The sequence below is a fragment of the Microtus pennsylvanicus genome, chromosome 6 (genome assembly GCF_037038515.1).
Source record: "Microtus pennsylvanicus isolate mMicPen1 chromosome 6, mMicPen1.hap1, whole genome shotgun sequence".
NCBI classification, from domain to species: Eukaryota; Metazoa; Chordata; class Mammalia; order Rodentia; family Cricetidae; genus Microtus; species Microtus pennsylvanicus.
The window spans coordinates 43,033,760-43,057,040 of NC_134584.1; the positions used below are offsets into that span (position 1 = coordinate 43,033,760).

The 23,281-nt window shown below is 44.3% G+C and overlaps 1 protein-coding gene and 1 long non-coding RNA gene across 3 annotated transcripts in view; one reads left to right on the forward strand and one right to left on the reverse strand.

Moving 5' to 3' along the window:
* The window catches only part of Elovl7 (ELOVL fatty acid elongase 7), a 77,424-nt gene extending 54,421 nt beyond the window's left edge, over positions 1–23,003 (reverse strand). Inside the window, exon 1 of one of the 2 annotated variants that reach the window (XM_075976092.1) lies at positions 22,902–23,003. The gene's annotated coding sequence lies outside the window, so the exon portion shown is untranslated. The remainder of the gene's footprint in view (positions 1–22,901) is intronic. The other variant, XM_075976093.1, reaches the window with a different exon arrangement.
* LOC142852815 (uncharacterized) lies at positions 9,288–11,523 on the forward strand. Its single transcript, XR_012911000.1, has 2 exons — positions 9,288–9,439; positions 11,360–11,523. It is a non-coding gene; the product is annotated as an uncharacterized LOC142852815 (long non-coding RNA).
* Positions 23,004–23,281: the final 278 nt, after the last annotated feature.

The window sequence follows — 23,281 nt, forward strand, 5'->3', positions numbered from 1 at the left end:
TGCCAGGGCTCCCTGGAAGGGCTAGGAACCTAACCAAGGCCCACTGGAAGAGCAGCAAGTGCTCTTAGCTGCCAAGCTGCCTTTCCAGCCCCATTCTGAGAGGTTTCAAGAATTACAACCTAGTGGGATGGGTCAACAAGTCTAAGCTCAGTGTGAAGTTCCGATAACCTGACCTCAATGTCTGGGACCTAAGTGGAGAGAGAGAGCGAACTCATGGACCTCAGGGAGTTTCCTCCATCTCTCTGACCTCCACACATGTGCTACAGCACATGAGCTACCCTCACCCCCACCCAACACATACAAACACACACACACACACACTACAGATAGATAGATAGATAGATAGATAGATAGATAGATAGATAGATAGATAGATAGATAGAAGATAGACAGATAATAGATAGATGAGCTACCCTCACTCCCACCCAAGGCATACAAACACACACACACATACACACAACACACACTACAGATAGATAGATAGATAGATAGATAGATAGATAGATAGATAGATAGATAGATAGATAGATGAGCTACCCTCACCCCTACCCCAGGCATACAAACACACATACACGTACACTACAGATAGATAGATAATAGATAGGTAGATAGATAAATAGATAGAAAGATGGATGATAGATACATAGATAGATATACACACACTTTAAATATACTACAAATACTTTGCATTTTTATGTATTGTATGTGTAATATATTATATGCTATATAATATATAAAAATTAACATAGGCAAACACTAAAACACAGAGTAATCTCTAGGCAGACAGAATTATTTCTTTTAGCTTTAATTTCATTAAACCTCATTTTTTCTAGACGTGGACTCCCTGAGTAGAATCAGCCACATTTACTCAGCCTTGGCTTTGTTTATGTGACCAGTTTCAAAAGGATGACTTGGAATTCAACTTTACAAACAGGTTTCTTGGGCATGACTGGCCTTGTGTTAACTCAGCAGACTCTCAGAGTACAGCCTTCTGACACAAACATGCCAAGTGATTTGTGTCCATAAGAAAATCCTCCAAGGATTGGCCACAGAAACCCACAGAGATACAAACTCCCAGAAAATGAACAAAATCGCCTGGAAGATCTTACCTTGCTGCATACTAATTCTTAATAGCAAGAGGAAGGCGACGCAGAGTTGGAAACTCCCCTTCCTTCTCAACTGCATTTGTCTCCTAAAACCTCTACTGGATGAGAAACTTCACCTGGACCACACTGCAGGTGAGAAACGAACCCCCCTCCCCACAGAGCACCAAACCAGGAGCTTTCCATCCGAAGCTCAGGTGGAGTTAAGGGGTGGCCTTTAGATACACACTGGCAAGTTACAGAACATACTGAAGTCAAGGAGGCTGCTATACATTACATAGCAAATGTGATTTTTAAGTGGATTTGTAAGTTTCTAACAAGATTTCTCTCTAAATAACCCACATGAACATACTTTACATTTTTAAAAATGTCTAGTACTTCAAACCCGTATGAGATTAATATCTAATGTAATATGTTAGATATATAAGATATAATAATATATATTAGGACTATATAGCTGGGAGAGAGAGGATTTAGGATTATACAAATGTACACCTAGATAATTAAGTAAGTACATGAACATCTTATTTCTCCTTTAGTAAAGTGAGAAAACCCTCAAGGGTCCCAAGATTAGATGATTCTCTGAAATGTAAGAATTGTAGAATGGTTATCTTATAAATACAAACTATACACAATAAAGTATTTTTAAATGAAATTAAGTTGAAATTGTCTAAGTATTAGGTTTACTAAAGCACAGAAGGAACAGCAGAGTTACCTTGTAGCCCACAAGTTGTGGCAGGTGTTACGTCCACTGGACTAAATGACACCTTGGGCAGGCAGGCAGCACGACACGGAGCAGTTAAGTTACAAGCATCACGGTTCCAGAACCCACGTCCCTGTTCTGTCAGGCTGCTTGATAGTCCAAGATCTGAGCAGCCTGAAGCTGGCCAGGGCTCTGCAGGATTAACTACACGGTTCACCTTAAGCACATCAGTCTAAATGCTTTACCCTAATAGACAAACTCCTTCAGGGCAGGGCATAGATGTTTATTCACCTAGATCCCAGCACAGCCCACACCACCCAAAGCCAATACAAGAGAAATAGGCCAACTTACACCATAACGGTATTTTGAAACAAGGATTGGCAGTCTGAACAGGTATTTCTTGGAAAAACATAAGCTAACAAGACATGCCATGTCCCATTCTAGTTGTACTTTAATGCTTAGGAAACTAGCCATTGCATACAGGAATGTGGCACTTGCTTTATTCTTGCGTGCTTAAATCACTGGGGAAAATAGGGGTTATATAACTTTAAGATATTAGGACCAACAGAAGTCAATTAGAAAAAAGTAAGTTGACATCCATATCTGTTTGGTTTCTTTCTTTTTTCGTTTGGTTGGTTTTTGTTTCTCTGGTTTTTTCTTTGTTTTGAGACAGGGTCTCATGTAAGGAGGGTTTAGGGATAGCCTTGAGGTTACTAGGTAGTTGAGGATGACCTAGAGTTCCTAGTTCTCCTTCTACTGTATCCCAAGTGCTGAGATCATAGACATGCACAGCCATATCCAATCCCATTTTATACCAAAATAAATTTCAGTTGGGTCAAAAGTGTAAAAACCTAAAATTCATATAATACTTAATATCCCAGGAGAGCCAAGTGTGGGCTCCAGGTTATTTCTGTGCTGACATCATAATTTCCTATAATTTATAATTATTTAAAAATAAAGATCTAAAAAATACTTTGTACAACCTCAAATGATTATTTTATACTACTGGACAGAGGAAGGACTTTCTAACTGTGAGTGAAAGCATAGAGTCATAGGCTTAAAAATGAACTAAACAAGACCACCTAAAATAAGTTAAAGATTTGTATATATCTAAAACTAAGTAAAAAAAATCAGACAATAAATCAAACTGAAAGAAAACTACATACACTTTATATCCCTAGAAAGTTACTTTTTCTACTACATAAAGATTATTGACAAATAAATTATAAACAAAATCATCTACTCCATAAAAGAAATGGATAAAAGACACAAACAAATGAGAAAAAAAGAAGATACAAATGCTTTCCACATACTGTACACACAAAAATTCTCCAGTGTCATTTACTCTTGTGTCAGGCCCAAGTGTTAATTCAAATACCATTTTCACATATCGGGTTGACTGAGTCCATGAAGTCTGAGAACCCATGTTGATCTGGGCGGGAGGAACCTCTGTGCATTGTGGTGGGAATGGGATTGGTGTAACCTTCTTGGGGTGAACTGGCAAAACCTAGCATGGCACGAATGGTCTTTGGGCGTACTTATATTTGTGTGAAGGGTACACACAGGAGACTTGTTTGCTGTGATAATCTGTAACAGGAAAGAGATGGAAGCAATCTGAGTGGCCACCAATAAGAGGCATTAATAAACTGGCATAATATATTAATAAAAACGAAATAACATGTCATAAAAAGGAATGGAGTTGTAAAACCTAAGGATGAAGTCGATTTATCTATGTTGCTATGAAATTATCACTGAATATGGATAATAAGGCTGGGTACAGTTGAACTGCTTCCTTGTGTGTGCCCAGAGTGTCTCTGGAGAGTAATAAGCAGCTGATGACATCTGTTACCTATTTAAACAAAGTTAAAAGTTAAAATAATAATACATGCTTATTAATGTGTCTAAATTGCATGGCCACATACAGAAGGGAGCAAATTAAGCAGTGATTGCCTCAATTACATATTTACTGAGCACTTGGTAAGGGCTTGAAGCCACAACACACTGCAAACTAGTAATCCCCTACTAGAAAGCAAAACTTCATCAGCACAGGGCAAACTCACAACCGGGCTTATGGCTTTAAGAAACTTTAGCATATCTCCGAGGGCTAGTGTGTGCCTGTAATCCTCCTGGAAAGACAGGAGAATCAGGGATTTAAAACCATCTTTGGCTACACCAGAAGTGTAGGTCCAGCCTAAGCTACATGAGACTACCTCAAAACACAAAACTAAACCAAAAGAAAAAGCAATGTGATATAGACCTCAATAAACTAAACATGATCTAAGAGAAATCTGACAGGATTTATCCTTGTGGATAAATCACTGTACAAACCCATAACCCAGCCTGGATACTCTTTTTTCTTCTTTTTTAAAGACAGCATGTCATTTATTCCCGATTAGTCTTGAATTAGATACGCAGCCCAGGATGATTTTGAACTTTTGATCCTCCTGTTCCCAAGTGCAGAGATTACAGGAACGCACCACCTTGCCCAGCTAAACAGGCCTGTGGATTGAACTCAGAGCCTCATGCAGGCTGGATAAGCACTCCCCGTGGAGCTACATCCCCCCCTCACCTTGTAGTCTAGACTCTTAGAGTCAGTATCAAAATGTATATGAGTGAATGAATGGTTGAATAGATGAGGCAGACAGACACACAGAATGGATAAATGGGCTAATGGCTTGGAAGAGCAGAAGCTGGATAGCTTCCCTGAAATCTGTTCTCATTTTCTTGATACTGAGAAAATCTGGAATCCTCGTGCCTCCTTGAACAAACAAAAGAAGCCAACATACATATGTTTAAGAGCCATGATCATAACCCTTCTGTGATTAGATAGACAGTTACAACCGTGGTAGACAAAGCAATGTCCCCTTATAATAGGCATCCATGGCCTCACCTGTGACAATGTTACCTGACACAACAGAGTCTACCGATGTAATTAAGGTGGCAGGCCTTAAAATAGAGATTAGCCTGGATTGTCATGGTAGGCTCTATTTAATTACATGAGCCCTTAAAAACAAGGTGCTGTGTCTGGCCAGGGGGCAAAGGAGCAAATCATTGTTGCCCTCGAGACTTCAGGCCCTCACTCAGGGCTGGAAAGAGGCCCTTTTCTGACTGCCCAAGAAATGAGAACCTTAGCCTTGCAACCACACAGAAAGACTCTGCCTAACCGACCTTGGAAGTGCTTTTCTCCTGGTAAGAGAATACGAACCATGGAAATAGTTCAGAGCATAGAGGCTCTTGTCACCAGATCTGTGGACGATCCCAGAAAGTCACATGGAGGAAGCACAAAATGTAGTTACAAGTTGTTCTCCGACCTACACATGTATATACTAACGCATACTGCAGCATACATGAGTGCACACACATATAAATAAATGCAAAATATTAATAAAATAAGCCCAATCAACCAATACTTTGCTTTGGGCCTTGTGAAACAGGCATGATAGCGGACATATCAGCCATGCCAAGCAGAACTTCGGGTCCATTAATAAATTCATGCTGTTTAAATTCACTGACTTTGTGATGCAATAAAAAACTAATAAACTATCTGTTTAACCTAGCAACCATATGTTAAGTCTGTTCCATGTGTGAGGCTTTATGACAAGTGTTTGGGATGGAAAATGTGGTAGATATTCTCATGAAACTCATAAGCACATAAACCTAATGGAATCTATGCCAGAGTTCAGTACATAATACAGACAGGAGAAGCCTGGCTGGGACACCATCCTCGGACTCCAATCACTTCCTCTTCTACGACTGTGTCTCCAATCACTTCCTCCTCTATGATAGGCTTTCCCAATGACCTGGATCAATAACCCAGCACAGAAACTGCAAGCCGTTTCTAAGCTTTATGACCCCCAATGACTCTGAAGTTCATTCCCCTCTCACTGGTACTTCTTCAGAAAGTCCTTTCTCCTTCCTTCACCCCTTCTGCTCATGGTCCCTGACCCTTATTAATCTCTCGCTTGGAATGCTGCTATAACTTATTAACCAGACTTCCCGACTTGTCAGCTTTCCATTTTGCTCAATGTCCTCGCATAAGGATTAAGTTGACCTGCTCTTCTGTGCCCCGTGCCATGTTTCTTCAAAGACTGCCTACAGAAAATAAAACCTGTGCTTGCTTCAAATCTCAATGCCAAGAAAGAATGATAAGACAGGTGACAGGCAAGGTGTTTGCTGAACACATGAACTTTACCCCACCTGGCTCTCTACACTACGCTCTCTCTAGCCTTGTCTCTTGCCTTCTGGCATCCTTTGCCATGCTTCTGCTGTCCTTGGCGGGAGTCCCAAAAGGACCCAAAAAGGACCCACCGTAAAGATATGCTTCCATTTCCCCTTGTAACTATAAAGCTTTATCTACATGGCTGATCAAGTTCCCAGCAGGCTTTGGGTTTCCCCTTTGGCTGAACTATTCAGGTGGACTGCAGGGGGTGCCTGATGCAGACTCTTATCACAGCATATGGCAAAGGTGAGGAGGATGTGCAAACGGTTTCCTGTGGCAAGAGCCAGGTCCAGAAATCAAAGGTACCCATTTGGAGATGCGGTCAGAAACCTGACATCCCCTGACAGGGAAGTGTGAAACACTTGTTGAGCTAGGAAGAGACTAGCTGAGGTCTTGCTGAGTTGTGAGGTGAGTCACTTGTGGCGCAACGAACTTAGTCATCGTGTGTAATGGGATTATTTATTGACTGAGGGTCGAACAAACACAAACAGATAAAAAGCCCGAATGGCCCACCGCTGCGGCTGGAGCAGTTTGAGTCATTTGAAAAACACTCATGTAATGCCTTCTAATATATAAGCACCTTACCCCTCATCATAAGCCTTGTTTTCTGCATGGGACAAGGCAGCATCCAAAAAGTATCAACGAATAAACTAATAAAGATGTGAATATATTTTAAGCAAGTTTTGAGCGCAGATATGAGAGCTGAACTATTTCTTAAGGAATGGTAGGAATTGGGGGCTTTCCGGTAGTAGAAGAGAGAAGCCTCCTGAGGAGAGGGGGCAAATGAAGAGTGGGACAAGATGCCGTGGCAGAAGTGTGGACTTCCCAGAGGTGAAACCCTGTGGAGAAGCTCAGTGTGGGGAAGAGCTCAACCACACGGTTCTCCAGCTCTCACCACACTGACAACCCACGCTCACTCCAGACCAAGGCCTGTGACACAGACTCTTGAGGACTTGGCTGGAGGTCAATCAGCTGCAAGAGAGACGATTAGGAGTGGCCCTGATGGCAGAGAGAGTAAGCGTGATTTCACGGCAACCACCTCTGAGAACTCGGTCTCATTTAGGGCACAGTGTGCAGATGTATGTGTAACAGTGGGGGACACCGTCAAGAACATCTACACATCAACACATCTATACATCAATACAGATGGGCTTGGTGACTCAGTCACCAGAGAGAATGACTAACGCTTCCGAGGTTGGGGCCACCAGATTAGATAAGCAACAGGGACAGAGAGACAGGTTGAAAGAGCAGGGCATTGGGAAACCACGGTGTGACAACCTTATGCATCACTCAGGTGGAGATGCTCGGCAGGTATTTAAGAGGAAGGCCGGGATGAAGGGTCTGCAGATTTTGGAAACCGCCACACCTCGTTGTGGATTCAACCTGCAGTAACAGATGAATGAGATAGACCTGTGGAGAATAGCGCCATTTAAGGAGTGTGCTGAGAGAAAGAATCCCAGAGATGAGAAGGGAAATGTCAAAAAGACAACAAAAACAGAAGTCAGGAAATTCTGAAGAAGGCGTTGAAAACCATCCACGTGTCAGATAGGTCATTGTGATAGTGTAGAATGGCTTCTACCTATGGCTTAGGTTAGGGAGAGAAGGCTGACTCCCAAATGTAAAGACAGAATAGATTGGCCTACTTCATCATCCTCTAGGCATGAAAGCTAGAGAAGAGAGAAAATAGGCAAAATCGAGCTTAGGTCATTCCCTTGGTTTTGGTGTTTTGGATTTTTGTGATGGTTTTTTTTTCTACACATCACAGGTTGGTTGCCAAGTCAGTTATTAGCTGAGGCTAGCTCTCAGCTTTCCTGGTATACTTTCCCCCACCAGGGCAGCAGTGAGTTCCTTCTCTGAGAAGGGGACATGGAAAGAAGGGCATGATCTAAGTGAGTTAGTAGGAGGCAGGAATGGAATGCTTCCTGGAGCCCAAGTGTGAGCTAAGGCCCCTTGCCAAGCTTGCATAGCGCTTCCCACATGCTGGGGTTGCTCAACTGACCTGGACATATGCAGCTGTAGACTGCCAGCATGAGGAGGCATGGATTTCTTCTCTTGTTCACCCTGTGCCCAATACCTGGCACTAACCAGGCCTCGGTGAGATGCAAACAAAAAATCATTACAGAGAACTCATCAGCAAAATCTTCTGGTTTTTGTTTTCATCAAAGTAGTAGTTTTTATCAAAGGAGGCAATGGCATTAAATGCTTAAGGTTATAAGATGTAGTTAGGTAGAGGGACCTTCCCCTGCCCCTCTGTGATAAGAATGTCATTGTGTACCTCGGGGTAAATTTGAATTCCTGATCCTCCTGCCTCAGCCTCCACCTACCTAGTGCTGAGATTATAAACCTTAAACCACCATGCTTAGCTGATAGGGGCCTTTTATTTTTGTTACATATATTTATTTATGTGTGGGGGTGTGTGTGTATACTTAAATTTAGATTCCACATATGAGAGAAAATATATAATACCATCTTTCATTTCCATAGGAGGGCTTCAAAATTAGTGAAAGAACAGGATCTCTGTTGGGGCAACGGGGAGTAAACATCCTCCTGGTGGCACAGCATCTTCTGGAGAACATGGAGTAATACTGATACTTGGGTCACACGCCAAAATTCCAGACTGAATTGGCCTTGGCAGTAGGCATCTTTGTGCAGCTGAATGGCGTTTGCTGTTTTAGAGACCGTGGAGGCTGACTCCACTCTTCCCATCCCCGCTTCTTTCTCCCAGGTCGCTGAGGTTACAGGTGTGTGTGTCACTCTGCATAGCACGGACAATGGGATTGTTTTTTAAAGTTCACAAATGATTCTATTATGGAGTCAAGGTAGAGAGGGGCTGAGTGAAAGGATTAAGCAGTATTGGTCAGTGTGTAGGGAAGATTGAAATTGATGAACTGATCAATTCTTCCTTTATCCAGTTTTCAAGAACAAACTTTGAGATACTTGGATTACATCCAGGGACCACTGTAGTATTAGCTCAGAGTCGTTTGGCCGAATGTATATGGAAATAAGAAGAAGATGAAGGGACCAGTGGAGACCATAGGGTCACTAAAGAGGGAGGAGAAGAAGAGATCTGCAAGCTGAAAAGCCAGAGGCTGTGGCTTGTGGAGGGGACATGAGATCTAATTACAGGCTCTTGGCGTCTTTCCAGCTAAGCGCAAAGATAGGCTTTGAAAGTGGGTGGGGACCATGACAGAGGTTATCAGTCAGGCCAGACTAGGAAAACCTAGACTGCCCACACCCCAGCACCTGAAGGGACTCTGGAGTCTTCAGAGCGGTAGCAGGTGTGGGGCTGGAGAGCCAGCCACAGCACAAGACAGACTGAAGCACAGAATAACAGAACGGATGGCGTGGGGGAGAGATTAACCCCGAAAGAGACGTCCAAAGTGGAGGAGGCCTTGGACTCATTTTTGCATGGAAGTAAGTTCTTAGAGAATCTGGTACCCAGCAACTGGGGGAAGCCAGCTTTGTCCCCAGATCCCGTGACCCCTTTAAAGTGAGACTAGTTTCCACTTCTTCCACACACACATCATACATGTCAGTCATTAAAATACATTCCTAAACGCAGCCACTTTGCAGAAACAAGGGAACGTGTCACATTTTACCCCACTGTTTTCCTGGGAAGATATAGAAAGTGGCGTTTTATAGGCCTTGGTTATATGTCCCTCCAGAGACCGAAATTAAGATCAAAACAAGGCCTGCCCTGTAGCAGTGATTATGGCAAATCTTTATAAATCTCATTATAGGGAAACAGAAAATGTTCTTCTTAGACAATTTATGGAGGATCCTCAAGTACCACATATTTTCCTTCTGGGTGATTGGTTAGTAAAGAACAAGGAAGGCATCCTTCCTTGTATGGTTTTATCCACCATAGCATGGTGATGTCTGAAATAGTTCAATAATTCCTATAATCTTTAAAAGGCCATCATGAAAACATTGCTCAGAAGAGACCACCTTAGTTAAAAGACTAAATTCTAGAAGTGAGCCTCTTGCCTGCCTGGGTCTTCTACACTGGAAGAGAACCTGGACGTCCCAAGTCTCAGCTAGAAATTCCCTCGACCAAGTTTCCCTGGGACGAGGTCTGGGTCCAAAGGCTACAACAGGCTTAACCTTTCTGTAGGTCTCTGCTTAGGGAGCAGGTGCAACAGGCTTAAACCCCAGCTTCCCTTGCCCAAGGCCCCCTCCCCTCTTTGACCTTTCTCCCACCCCACTCCTTCAGGTTTCCCAATGCACTGAGAGTTTGGAGATGAGGAAGCTAATCTGGCTGTTTGTGAAGGAGGCTGCATAGCCCTCTTTGTCCTTGCCTTATGGGTTTTATTTGCAAATGTTTTCTGTTGCTTACGTGCTTTTTGGCATTGAGTAATTATCTTAAACTTCTTGGGTGTGATATCCCTATTGTATTTTTTTAAGACCCTTAGATTTCAGAGATAAAGTGTAACAGGTAAAACAAGATTACCCTGGAGTCTAGGCGATGATACATCTAGTCCATTTTATCATTCTATTTAATCGCGTTGGAAGACTTCCAAAATATTTTTCTTGAGGAAGAAATAAAACTTTCATGTTGTAAGGCCTTTGCTTTAGCCTTTAAATATTTGATATTCATCTACATTATTCTTTTCTCAAGAAAAGCTTGGTCAGGCATATTGGTGGCACACATCTCTAACCTCAGTACTTTCGATGTTGAGGCTGGTGGATCCATGTGTCTGAGGCCAGATTGGGCTACATAGTCAGTTCTGGGCCAGCCTGAGCTAACAGTGAGATCCTGTCTGAGATCAAAAAGTAAAAGTTCAACAACTTTAAAAAATGGCTATAAGGCCAGGAGGCAATTTTCCAAAATGTTAGAAATTGTTATTTCTGCTCGAAGGGATTATGGGTAACATTTTTTTCAAGTTACAATATTTTCACTTTATTAATTTATTTTTTGTTAGATTTTCTCCATATTTCTAAGATCAATGCACTATATTCAGAAAATGATCTGATTTTACTGATTACCTGGAAGTACAGATTTGTTTTCATTAGAATTATAGAAAAACCTATATCACAAATCTGGCTTTTTTTTATACTCACTAGGAAATATATTAATGAAAACATGAGCCGAGAGGTTTACGAAATTATCTGTGAGAAGCAGAGAGTTGTAGCCATCACCAGTGTGCTGGCCAATCTCATATCAGCTTGACACACAAACTAGAGTCATCTGAAAGGAAGGAACTACTACTGAGAAAATGTCCCCATGAGATCCAGCTGTAGAGCATTTTTTTAATTAGTGATTGATGGGGGGAAGATCCAGCTCATTGTGCATGATGCCATCCCCGGGCTGGTGGTTCTTGATTCTGTTACCAGGCAGGTTGAACAAGCCATGTGGAGCAAGCCAGTAAGCAGCACCCCTCCATGACTTCTGCATCTGTTCTCCAGGATCCTTCCCTGCTTAAGTTCCTGTCCTGACTTCCTTTGCTGATGAACAGCAATATGCAAGTGTGAGCCAAATAAACCCCTTCCTCCCCAACTCATCTTTTGGTCATGGTAGTTCATCGTGGCAATAGAAACCCTAACTGAGACACCCAGCTATGCTGGAAAGGATGGACCTAGGCTTAGGGAAGGCTGCTGAGACTGTAGTCTTGAACTGGCAAGGCAGCCTTATTGATGTATCCAACTGAGTGCATATAATGGGCCCTCTGGGAGCAGATGGTGCAGAGGAGCCAGGTGTTTCTGGTGGGAATGTGTTACTCGATATCTAACACTAGGTGCATCTGAAGCTTGGCTTTGGCAGCATCATGCTTGACTACTAATATATGGCTATATTTTTATCCTCTCCCATGTTTATTTTGGATCAGTAGAGAGATGGGGGAGGGGAAATTTCCCTCTATCATCCTTGAGTCAGGAAAAACAGCTAGTGTGTATGTAACCATATTTTTAGTGCATGTGTAGTATATGTACTCGTGCTTATATAGGTGCAGGTACATTTGTGTGTGTGTGTGTGTGTGTGTGTATGTGTGCGTGTGTCGGGGGAGGGGAGATCAACATCAGAAATCATCCTTGACCACTCTCCACTCTATCTTTTGAGATGGAGTTTCTTGCTGAGCCAGTAGCACATTGATAGGACTTAGGCTGCCTGACTCTTTGTCCCCAAGATTGTCCTCTCCACCTCCATTTAGCATTTCCCTTTGAGCAGAGTTGATTGTCATTCTCTATGAGGCACTGCTGAGAGGGCCTTGATGTCCTTGCCAATAAGCTCAACCCAAGGCTGCCAAGACTCCCCAAAACTGTAAGGGTCATGGAGGAAGGGACTTCTCTCCACTCTTTGATTTAACAAATTTGATAAATGCTAAGTGCCAAGCATCCTTCTTGACACTAGGATTAGATTAAGTTCCCATTTTCAAGGAACTTACGGTCTTGTGGGAAGACAAGATAAGCAAAGATAAATACACACATAAATAAGAGCCACAGAGGCAAAAGTTAGGAAGGAAGGGAATCGTGTTTGTAATGTGACAGGGTAAGGAGGACAGAGGTCCACAAGAGATGAGGGTAGTCAGATGGAGGGACTGGAGAGTTATGGGGGCTGAGCAGTCTGGCGGGAGACAAGGACAAAGACACAAGCCAGGGTGGCAGGAATGAACCCTGTCAGGAGAGCGGAGGCAGAGTACAGAGAGAACACAGGGAGAGTAAAGCTTACTGCTACTGAGACGGGGAGGTGGGGACTTCCCGCAGTGAGGAGAGTGATGTGTGATGTCACAGAGATGGGGAGGTGGGGTCTTCTCACAGTAGGGAGAGAGAGGCTTGATGCTACAGAGACAGGAGGTGGGGTCTTCCTGCAGTAGGGAAGAGTGATGCTTGATGCCACAGAGATGGGGAGGTGGGGTCTTCCCACAGTAGGGAGGAGCTTAGCTTTCTGTCTATGTGCCAGAGGAAAGCATCAGAGGCTGTTAGTTTAATGTATGGATTTTTTTTCACTTCTTTAAATATAGACATATAACTCAAATTCACCATCTTTACTGTCCTTAAATGCACAAGTCACTGGCACCGAATTTCTTCGCGCTGGTTTGCCATCATCACCGCTATCTATCTCCAGACTGTCTTGAGAAACCAAAACTCTTGCCATAAGCTTTTAAGCACCACAGCCACATGATCTCACTTAGGCTTTTAAAAATTAATTTTGTTTTTTGGCAGAGACGGCTCATAGGAAGGCAGTAGGATTTATAACCTATTGCAACGGGTGGATCCAGCATATAATTTGTGGACAGAGCTAACATGAATGCTGCTAATTTGAATGTGGAAACAAGATAATGAGAACTCGTGGCTGCCTCTAGGTTTTCACGTGCCCAGCAACTTGCATATAACAAGTCAATATGAAAGTAATGTTTAAAGAGTAGAAGCATTAGTCAAGTTTGGTGACTCAGGCCTGCAATACACCAAAATCTGAGGAGCAGAAACTTAGGGTTTGAGGTCAACTGAGGCTACGTACAAGATCCTATCTCCCCTCAAAAGGAAAAAAAAATCCAAACATATTTTAAGTAAAAATTTTTTTCTTAGTGAATTAGGGTGATGGGGGGGGGGTGGAATCCACCTTCAAATCATACCTAGAGTGGAAGGGTCTGGTTGGAGATGAAAACGGTGAGATGGAGTTGAAGAAAAGATGGGAAATCACCAAAACAAAGTATGTATAAAAATGTCATGAAGACATTTGTTAACCAGCAAGCAGAATTTTAAAATTAAATCCCCCTCTGCAATGAATGAGTAAATAAGAACTCTCTCTCCCTCCTTTTCTCTCTCTCTCTCTCTCTCTCTCTCTCTCTCTCTCTCCCTCCCTCCTTTTCTCTCTCTTTCTCTCTCTCTCTCTCTCTCTCTCTCTCTCTCTCTCTCTCTCTCTCTCTCTCTCTGTCTCTGTCTCATACACACATGCACCTGCACACGCATGCGCACGCACACACACAACTATCATGATGCAAGACTGGCAGACATGGATAAGGTTGATGTAGGTGGCTTACAAATGCCTGGTTGCAACACTAACATTAAAGCTAATCCTTTCACAGTCACATAGGTTTTACTTAATATTTTACATATATTATTTCCTGACTCTCTTAAATCAACAGCCTGGGGTATTGCTGGACACCGTCTCAGAGATCACATTATGCACAAATCCTGTGTGTTCTAGTGTGTCTCTGGGCCCTCCCAAGCTATCTACTGACCAACATCAAATTTGGGAGACTCTACAGTACTTACTGCTAGAGTTTTGGAGCTAATTAACCCAGTCTTGAGGCACGTGGAGAAATTCTTTCAAAGAGTTCACCTTTGTTGACACCCGTAAGAGAATTATTGCTTCATCAATGCCCTATGTAAATTTCCAAGAACCGCTACTCATTTGAAGAATGTCTTTGCATCTTCAGCGAATCTGATGAAGAATATCATCTAAACAAGTCAAGTTCTCTTTATAGGACCTACTTACAAATCTCAGTTTCCCATGGTTGGGGTAGTTGGGAAATAGTACCTTACAGTTTCTGCTTAAAACAACCAGCACCCCAATCATTTGAATCGCAGCACCTTCCTCAACATAAGCGCCCATTTACTCCTCCAGTGATCACTAGCACATGACCTAAATTGACCTTCTTTCTATGCTGGGGTCATGGTGTGATTATAGATACTGTTTTTTTGAAGAAAATAGAATGTGAATTATGCAGTGATAAACAAACTATAATCTTCCTATCCATAAATTATGAGATATATCCCCCAACACTTGTTTTCTAGATACCAGAAAACAGACCCTCAGGTATACGCAGTAAGTGATAGAATATGTAGTTTTCAGAGTATTTTTATTCTAGACCAAGGTCGGTCACCTACCACTCAGGAGACCTTGGGGAAAATCCGTTAAATTTCTTGGAGCCCTAGACTCTTAGTTTCCAGGATTAAGGGCACAGATTAGGACTGGAAGTGTAGCTCAGCAGGTAGAACACCTACTCACCATGTATAAAGCAGCATTTAATAGGCTGCAGAGGCATAAGCCAAAGTTCCAAGCCATCTTTGACTACACGGAGATTTTGAGAATAGTCTGGGTTACATGAGACCCTGTCTTCAAAACAAAATGATACAACAACAACAATAACAAAAAACCCAAGGACTGAACAGCTGTGATGTGCCTTTGCCTGTTGTGGATGAATTAGTCGAAAACTTTCCCTTGTTCTTCCTGTCAGCTGATGAAATGAGGTGAAATCAGTGTTGAAGTTGAACAGATATTTTTAGGGAACACACAGTAGCGAACACTATTAAGCCTCACTTCTACCAATCTCACAAATATGACCTCCAACAAGACGCTCAGACAGTCACTCAAAGGGACAACCTCAAGTACAAAGGTCAGAGGTTGTGGAAAGGAAGAGCACGGAGAGGGGAAGAGAAGGGCCCTGGCTTGCACTAGATCCCGAAGCTGCACACTTTCCTTTAACACGTCCAGCTGTGATTCATGGGAGCCTCAGCCTCAGTAGTCACCGCTCCACCTTAGCGACACTTTTCCTACTCGTGAACGGAGGGAAGCATAGCCCCGCCTCGTCCACATTCCACAGGAAAGTCTGTAGGAGTAAGAAATGTCACCTGTGTAGTGGAGTTGGGAAATTTAAGAATAACACCAAAGATAATTCAGTGTAAGGGCACGCTTGGAGTCAGCATCACAGAGAAAAACGGACCATGAGTTAGAAAAGCACTTGGGCTCCACCCTGAAGAAAGAGACTCTTCTCCCAGCTAACTAGACCTGTGGCCTTGGGAGCCTGACAGAGTCGGTGCTCAGTAAGTGTTATTGTAATATGTACTTTTTTCTTCTTATTTTATAACTTGGACTTTGTTCACTAACCTGTTAATTAATGCCTTAGGAAAAATGGCTGTGCTTCCATATTATCTGGAACTACAAGAAGTGATATCTTACCCTTTCAACTTATCACAATAGTAGCACTCGGCAATTATCAGGTGACACACAGCTGTGATGCCCTTTATCAGGTCATCAAGAGTGTGTTTCCGCTCTCCATGCTCCTGCAGGTGACTTATGGCAGATAGAACACAGCCCAAAGTTTTACGTATTGGCTCGCATTATTAAAAGTGGATTTAAATGCCATATGGATGCCAAAATTCTTATTAAGAATAAGAAGTACAAGTTGATTGTATACCATCAAGATGGGAAGCTGTGAGCGAAGATTGCACATGCGCTGATGGATTCCAATGGCAAGGTTCCCTTGTCTTTACTGCTGCAGGCAAGCGGATGGAGCAGCTCCAGAGTCGACAGTTCTTACCACTTCCTACAGTGTGGTATGAGTCACTACAGAAAGTTCAACTGCTTCTGGTCGACTATTATTATTGCTCATTATTAATTTGTTATTATTATTATTATGGCTGTTGTTGTTGTCAGGGTGACTACTTTACAACTTTTATTATAACATAAATATTTTCCTTAACATAAACTATATACATTTGTACAACTTCCCTATTTTCTTTTAAAACATCCCCAAGACCTTCCTTCAGGATGAGCTGCTGAGTAACATTTTTCTGGTATAAGTCATACCCAGACTTTACTTTCTCCGATTTCCAGTTTTCATTTTCTAAGTAGAACCAAAATGCTAAAACAACACAATGCTCATAAGGCAAGCACAGGATATTAGCTCTCAAGTCCTTTTGTTTGTTGTTTCTTCTACAGTTTTCTTTTCTGATCTCTTACGGTTTCCCTGACCACGTTTTTAGGCGCTCACTTTTGTGGGGATTTTCCAAAGAATTCAATTTGCCTTTTGCCAAAACAATAATACTCTTTCCTGCTGAACTTAAGCTCTATCCGTTGCACACACTCACTTATATTATCCATCGCAACCACAAGTGTATCTGGAACCAAAGGGTTTACAATAAATATATAGTTCTGTTGAGCAAACAGTCCAGCAGCCAGACCAGTACATGTTACTGGGAGAGTGTTCCTGAGTCTCGGGCACTGCCCAGTCTGTGAAAGGAGGTCCTGTAGTCCGATCAGATTAACATGTTAGAGTCTCAATACAACTGCTTTGTTTTTCTGAGGGGAAGACCACAGGCAAGTTGGCAACATCCAACCATTTTTTTTACCTATAGGAATGACAATTGGACATGAGCAACCTAACATTAAAAAATAAAAAACACTAACTATATTTAATGCTAAATGGTTTCCCCATCCCTCATATTTTTTCCTTTGAAAGTAAACATTGGCTCTTGCACCTTGGTTTAAAACACTCTGTACATGCGCACCCCAAGCTTTCGAAAACTCAGCACTTGGACTCCAGATTCCTAGGAACATCAGTCACTCTGGTCGCCTTCCCTCAGGTTACCGCCACACCTGCTAGAGTTTCGGGTAAGAGGGTGAAGGGCCATGCCAACCTCCTGTGCTAACCGGATAATAAGCCGCAGGATTTGAATACATAGTGAACACTAGGGGCAGTAGTAAATCTTTCAGACCTAAATCTTTTGGGGCCACAAGACCCTGCCCTCCATTGTCTATCCAAAAAACACACAAGAAAGTGGGTAAGAAGAGGGACAGAGAAGACCTGGATAGGCCAAAGGGAAGTCATGCTTAAGGAACAAGCACCCTTTCTTTTCCGATCTGTGCTTATCACGTCATTTAATTCTAAAAGCACCAAGCAAATTACAAAGGCATTTGAGATGGGAAGAAGAGGGAACTGAAGAACGTTCTGAGCTACTGAAGCCGCTCTGTTGCTGGGTCATGCCTTCCTGCCATTGACCTGAAAGTCTACCCTGCATTATTTTTAGGATTGCCCTACTCCTTGTCAAAATGATAGTATCATCCTCCCACATCGCTTCCTATATCAACGCAGCAGAGCTGCTATGCAGCGTGGGAAGAATTGAATGTGTAGATGGACTTGGGTTCAAACCCTTGCTGCAAGCTTCTAATGTCACCGCAACACCTTTCCTGCTCTCCTCCTGCTGTGCCCGTAGGCAACACGAGGACCCTGTGTAGACCTTGCTGGCTTAAGAAGGCTTGTGAGAGAACGAACACGAAGTGTTTCTCTGCAGCTAAAACCAATGCCTGAAAAACGACCAAAATTTGCACCTCGTAATTGTCTATAGGGATTTCTAATTTAGACGCATTTCTAATTTAAATTTAAATTTGAGCATCCTGTAGGCACTGAAGTACAAAGGATGCTCATACTCTCCATTTTCTATGCCGAAATCTATACGCAAGCTGAATGTTAGCCAGGCAGGGAATATAAACAATGAAGACAGTTGCCCTGTCCAAATCAGATAGGGAATGAGACAGAACCTGAATAGGAGCGGTTCATAATGCCAAAGTGTCAAACACCAGACGGCTGAGTTACAAACACAATCTTCACAGGTCCTTCCCCTTACCTGCTTCCAGAAACACTCCCCCACCCCCAACTATAGGATAAAATAAAATAATATTCAGTAGGTCAAAATGAGGTTTCAGTAAACCTCGCCCCTGCTGGCCTAGACAACCTCATCTCAGGCCTCTTTTGTAGCTATGCAAAAGTATTCCCAGTGGATAACACTGAGAAAGACAACCCATATCAGCCTCTGGTTTATAAGCATGAACAACACACACACACACACACACACACACTTTCCAGTTCTTAGAACTGCATTTTCTTTCCCTGGATCTCACGTCCCATGCACCACCCATTTCTCCATTGCCCAATTCCTCTGCAATCCTGAGAGCTATCAGTCGGTCTCCGTTTGCCCTGCCCCACCCCATCTGTGTGTGACAGCAGTTTACTACACTGTCCCACTAACCTACACCACCCTGGGCAGGTTTCTACACCTGGCCAGCCACTCTGTCTGACAGGAAGGCAAATGTTTTCTCAGTCAGTAACTTGTGAAACACCACAGCCTTGACCAGGTTTGGCATTGTGCCTTACATTAAAAGGAACAAGTCTGTGTTGTGTTATTTCTGACCATGTTGTTGTTCTATTTTTTTTGGGGGGGGGGGTTGGTTTTTGTTTTTTGAGACAGGGTTTCTCTGTAGCTTCAGAGCCTGTCCTTGAACTCACTTTGTAGACCTGGCTGGCCTCGAACTCACAGAGATCCGCCTGCCTCGGCTTCCCAAGTGCTGGGATTAAAGGCATGCACCTCTGCCTTCCCGCTTTAGTTTATCATACAAGTGCTAGGGAGACGCTCAGTGGGTAAAGAAAACACTTGCAGTGCAGTGTGAGGACCTGAGTTTGAATCCCCACAACACACGTGGAAGCCGTGCGCGCCCATCTTCAGTCTTGCTTCCTCTCTCCCCGCTCCCCTTCTGCTTTCGTGTCACATGTATTTCCTTACCCTCTCTTTCGGCCCCCTTCCTGCCCTCCTCATGGCCTACCATGATGATCACAAACATGTCTATATGGAAGCATCTCTGTGGATGCTGATTTGGAATTTCAGTTACATGCCCAGGAATGGTATAGCTGGATCATATGCTAGTATTTTTTTTTTTTTAGAATTTTTAAGGACCTCTAGACTGACTTCCCGTATATCAGCTTTTACATTCCCTCAACCAGTGTACCCCTCAATCTGTGTTCCCCTTTCAAAACCCTCACAGGCATCTGGTGTTCTTTGTGGAACCCTATCATTCCCATAACACTCAAGCCCTGTATGTGGCGGTACACCTACTCCTACCATTTCTAAAAAGGCTACTTCCCGTAGGCCAGTGTGTTAGTTAACACGTGCTTTTAATCAGTCTGTATCAGTTATGAGAAAGAGTTGGAAATTTCATTTCTCTAAACATCACCCCCCAAAAAAAATGTTTTCTTGAACAGGGTCCCATGTAGCCCAGGCCGAACTCCAGCTCATTGTGATGCTAAAGATGATATTGAGCTTCTGATTCACCTGCCTCCACCTCCCAAAAGCTGGGCATACAGGTGTGTGTCACCGTTGCTGTCTCTAGACGATCTGCCTTTTATCTGCCAAATTTGTAGACGTTTTTAACTTTTCAATAAGTTTGAAGTGCTCCACCCTGAATGAGTCACATAAACACGTGTAAGAAATGCTCCCCTCTTAAAGATCAGCTTATGGTGCATTCCATAGCATATGATATGAATCATTAAATTCCAGGCTGTTTCTCAGTTTGATCTGCTAGCATATTTACAGTGGCCCTAAATAGCATCGTCCTTCTCTACCTTAAAATGGATGTTGGCCCAAGAGGTACAGCATAGAAAGTCAACAACTGAATGAGGGAAAAATCCTACTTCTTGAACTTTCCCCTTGTCTCCGGGGGTCACCATTCTCATCTCAAGGTGCCATGGCTTTGGGGGTACCTTTCAGTCTTTTCTCCTCACCTCAAACCTTACCACGCACAGCCAATCCTTTGTTGGCCTGGCCTCTCCAGATTCGTTCAGACCCACATGTTTTGTGAAAAGATTCCTGTTTGTCCCGACTGCAGTCTCCTGTGTTCTGACAGAATAAGACCTTCTACTCCTAAATATAGCCCCTGCTCACCTGCTCACTGATGTTTGGTGCGCTTTTATCTACGTGCTGTATTTCCAATTTAAAAAAGATTATTTTAAGAAAGCTTACTGTTGCTTCCCATTTTGTTTTGAAATCATAGTCCCCATATGATTGGCTCCTACATCACACCGGGAGATGCTGTGATCAGTGAGGATGACTGGGTACCTCAGTGTGGCAATACACGCCTACCAAGGCAGAATTATGAGTGTCCTGTAAGACTGGCTTAATTTCTACTATCACCGAGGCTACTGTACCAGTGCTACCTTAGTTCATTGTATTCTACAAACATCTATTAAGCAACTACTAGACATAGGTCTGACAATGGAATGCTAGGGATCTCCTCACAGAAAGCAAACACTTAACACTCACAAAAGAAGACAAGCAAGAGTTGAAATGCGTATTGATTGCGGACTGTGGCCCAGTTAGTAGAATGCTGATCTAGCTTGGATAAAGCCCTGGGTTCCCTCTCCAACACGGACTTATTATACTGGCAGTGTTGACACATTCCTACACAATCACAGCAATTCAGAGGTAAAGGCAGGAGGATCCGAAGTTCAAGGTCATCCTCTGCTACTTAGTGACTTCCAGGCCAGCCTGGAAAACGGGAGACCTTAGTTCAAAACCAATAAGAGAAAAGAACTGTATGACAAGTGACCACTGTGTGTGCACAGCAGGAAGAGGGGAGCTGGTGAAGAGTAGATGGGGTGGGGAGCAGGCTAGGAATGATGAAGGCAAGATGAGATCACAGGAAAACTGGAAAAAAGATTCCATGCTTGGGATTGGGGTAGTAGCAGGAGACAGACGCCTTGGTGACCAGGTTGTGTCGGAAATCGTTTTCTACAGAAGCTTTTGGAAGACATGGAGCACATAAAGGGAGTATTAGAATGTGTCCTCACAGATATCAGACTAAAATAAAGACACGGGGCCACGAAGTTTGAATCGAAGTTAAGTAGACTTGAAAACTAAGTTATGTGAAATCAACCTGTCAATCAATCTATTTATCTCTCTTTTAAAGAGAGGGTTGAGCATGTGGCTCAGCCTAGAGTTAAAACTTCACATGCGCAGGGCCCACTGTCGTTCGCACCCAGTAGCAGAGAAACAAGAAGAGGGATCAAGAGACCATGACACCAGTTTTAGCTATTATAGTAAGACAAACAAGAAAAATGGACAAAAGATTGAGAGTCTGGACCCTGATGCTTGAACCTGCACAGTGAAACTAAAAACTAAAAACGAAGAGAACTCCCGGGCTCATCAGACTAGCAGCCAGGAGCTCCTGACTGGCTGGAGGCCAAACCCTGAACTGGAAACAGTATCTACTTAACAGGTTTGTGGAAGGGTGACAGCATCAAGTATTTAGCGCCAGGGACCCGAGCACTGGATAAACATCTGCTATGGGGTAGGGAGCAGGGATTTTTTTAACCTAGTCCTCGATGACCTTGGGGGGGGGGATAATTTCTGCCTGAGGATAAGCTACAAATTAGGAGAATAAGCAAGCAGGGAGTACGAAAGTGGCGGCACTCACTAAAGAGAGGATGGCTTTTATAAAAGAAACTCAAAGCAGGAGAGATGTGAAATAAAGGATCACCTGGGAGCTCAGGGCTGAATGAAAAGGCTTTTGAAGGGGACTGTTTTAGGGACAGGAGGGGACTCAATAGACAATCGCCGATCGCTGAAAGCATTCCCCGTGGAAATGGGGCTTGTATGCCGATTACGTCCGGACATGGGTGCCCAGCGAACCCTACCTCTCCCGCCCCCGAGTTCCCCAGGTTGTCCCAAAAGGCGGTCCTCAGCAACCGGTAAATTGGAATCAGCGAAGGCTGATAAGAAGGAAAGGCCCACTTCCCACCGACACTCAGGCGATAAATGACAGGCTTTGGCACTCCGTCTCCAGAGCGACCTGTTCCACAGCTGTGAACTCATCCTCCCTCCATGGCCCGCAGCAGCCATCCCGGGACGGGATGCTGCTCCCGAAGCCGAAGAGGCAGCGCCCCCGGGCAGGCGGGACGCACACAAGAAGCAGGAAGGGATCACTGGTTTGGGAAGAGGCGCCTGAGAGGCGAGGTCCGGGGGCTGGGAAAGTGACCTCCCCGGTCCAAGGTCGAGTACGGTCTTCCCTCCCTGAGTCCCACCCTTAGCACGTCTGCGCCCCCCGCGCCCCGGGGACCACGACCTTCCCTGGTGGTGCGGGCCGGCAGAGCTCCGGGAGGCGCAGGTGAGCGCGGCGCGCAGGACTGGCGGGCAACCTCGGCCGGAGGGAGGGAGGGAGGCCCTGCCCAGCCCCATGCGGCCCCCGGCTCTCCGCGGCTGCCCTCCCGCACTGCCCCCGGCTCTGGCCCCTCGGCTCGCACGCCCTTCCCCAGCCGCCCTCCGCTCCACTCCCCCGAGAACTTTGCCCCAGCCCGAGGAAATCGAAGCCCCGCAGCCCCTCACTCACCGCGCCGGGAGGCGAGCAGCGCGCGCGGGAGGGAGGGCGGCGGCGGGCGGCGAGAGCAAGGCTCACACAGCGGCCCCTGCTGCCCGGGCCGCCGACCAGGCTGCGAGGGGCGGAGGCCCGCGGGGTGGCACCTGCCGGCTCTCCCAGCCCCGCGCGTCACCCGGGACCGCCCTCTGTCCGCCTGCCCGCCGCCGCCAGGTGCCGCCGAGGGGTGCCCTGCCAGCCATTCCCGCAGTCGCCCTCGCCGCCGGCAGAGCCTGGCCCCGGCCGACCCCGGCCTCCCTCTGTGGGGTGTCAGCCCCCGTCGCTATACTGGTGCCCTTTTTTTCTGAGAATGAATACCATCAGCTGGGGATCACCCCCACGCTAAACCAAAATAC